The 2,212-nt window shown below is 43.3% G+C and overlaps 1 long non-coding RNA gene across 1 annotated transcript; it reads left to right on the top strand.

Annotated features, from left to right (window-relative positions):
- Positions 1–1,096: 1,096 nt before the first annotated feature.
- On the top strand, positions 1,097–1,885 carry LOC104964360 (uncharacterized). Its single transcript, XR_800405.1, has 3 exons — positions 1,097–1,185; positions 1,444–1,486; positions 1,849–1,885. It is a non-coding gene; the product is annotated as an uncharacterized lncRNA (long non-coding RNA).
- The last annotated feature ends 327 nt before the right edge of the window (positions 1,886–2,212 follow it).

Here is a 2,212-nt window from a genome sequence, read left to right on the forward strand (position 1 = left end):
CTTGAGCTTGAACCTCAGGATCCATGTATCTGTGATCCTCTCCAGAATGGAAGTAGTCATCACATACAGAGCATCAACTAGTTCCTGAACAGTGTCCTTCACATGCTGATATCCAAGAGAGGGAGTTCCACAGTCACAAGATGGAGGAATAGAAAGCAGTATTCAATGTTTACTTCAGATTAGCTCCACGTCAGAAATGATCATGCTTGTCATATGTCTCTCTCCATAGAGGCTGAATCATCATGTTAATCACATAGCTATCATATGCCTCAAACAGTCCTGATGCTCTTCTAGGTAATCACACATCCTGTCATGTTCACAGCTACAGTTGATACCTTGGTTAGCATGTTGCTCTCATGTTGGAAGAGGACACTCAGGATGTTCCCAACAGAGACTTTCTCAGAAGACGCTCCTTTATTGTCGAGGCAACAACTCTCTCGTAGCACATTGAAACAGTTCAGTGTAAGCTGAGCGTGCTGAGGCGAAACCAAACTCAATTTCCTTACTTTAGAGGTGATACTCAAACGTCAGGTAAAGCTCTGCCCTTAGTGTTCCGCAGGTCATGAGTTGGAAATATCTCAAGTTTTCAGAAAAGTGCTGAGGATGTAATTATATCAAATGGAGAAGAAGCTTGTTTTGGGCCGCAGCAGTCTATCCTGAACTCTAAATGTCAGACCAGAACTATCATAACAAAGATGGAGAAGTCCCTTCGGTTGACCTGATTGGTCGGCGGACATTGGATTTAGCTTTTATCTCCGTAAGCAGATGGCTCTCCTTGCTCTGCACCTGTCAGACAGAGCCACACAAAGTGTAAGAGAAGAAATAGTTTATTGATCCCCTTTTGGGAAAGGTTTGTGTTGCAGCATAAAATACATGGCATTGCACAATACAAATTAAAAGACAAGAAATAAACAGTAGAACAAATACATTTTGAATTTACAAATGAACAATAACAAGACTGTCATAGAAACCTTAAGAAAAGAGCTGGGAGCATTTTTGTTAAACGCTGAGGGAGGCTGGGATGATGATGCTCTAGGACCCTGAATGCACCATCTGTCTAAACTGTGCTCTCTGCTGGACAGATCCTGTGGGTGTCGCAGGGCGAGTGTCTCAGTACCTGAGCGGAGCGGCTGTCTCTCACCTGTGTCCCATATCAGAGGCCATGCTGACCTGCAAACACAAGAGGTACCCGCCTGTCAGGACCAGAGCTCAGACCCGCCTTCATTACAGCTGCACAGGGAGGGGTCTGTCCTGAAGTAACACTGTGGACTTCATGTCAAAGAAAGAAAGATCTACTTTAATTAGAATGCCGAACGTCTTGAGTGCAGAGTTAGCCACAGCAGCCTCTAGTGGACACCAGAGGAATCACAGTGAGACGGATAGAGACTATGTTTGATTTGTTCATATTTCTGCTTTTTGTTTGAATCTGATTTTGTTCTTCAGCCCCGACGACGACTACTGTCAGAAGTTTGTTCCTTTTATCGGGGTAAGAGGAAATGTCAATTACTATCAGACTATAATTACAGAACTGTGAATTAAACTTTTACATCTTACAACATCATCCAAACTGTGTGTCTGTGTGTGTGTGTGTCTGTCTGTCTGTCTGTCTGTCTGTCTGTTTGTCTGTGTGTGTGTGTGTGTGTCTGTGTCTGTCTGTCTGTCTGTCTGTCTGTTTGTGTCTGTGTCTGTCTGTCTGTCTGTGTCTGTGTCTGTGTGTGTGTGTGTCTGTCTGTCTGTGTGTGTGTGTGTGTGTGTGTGTGTGTGTGTGTGTGTGTGTGTGTGTGTGTGTGTGTGTGTGTGTGTGTGTGTGTGTGTGTGTGTGTGTGTGTGTGTGTGTGTGTGTGTCAGGTGGTGAAGGTTGGCATCGTGGAGCAGAACCTCCGCTCCATCTCACGTACGCCTCACCTGTCCTCTATTCATTCATTTTATTATGTATCTTTATTTAGCAGGTTTAACGCATGTCTTCATTTAAACTTGATTTCAAGCTTTACTACTCATTTCTATTCAGAAGTACGGAGCTCACTTCCTGCCATCACTCCACAAACTAAACAAGTTTTACAAATGCCTTATGGTTCACTAACAAACACAGTGGTTAGAAAATACAAAACGCTAACCCTAACGCTAAATATGATTTATTAGAAACGTGTATTGTGTTTGTCTGACACACGTTTCTTATTTGCAAAACGTAATGCGTTAGTTTGTAGACAGACAC

Source organism: Notothenia coriiceps, unplaced genomic scaffold (assembly GCF_000735185.1).
Source record: "Notothenia coriiceps isolate Sejong01 unplaced genomic scaffold, NC01 NC01_scaffold00037202, whole genome shotgun sequence".
In the NCBI taxonomy this organism is placed as follows: Eukaryota; Metazoa; Chordata; class Actinopteri; order Perciformes; family Nototheniidae; genus Notothenia; species Notothenia coriiceps.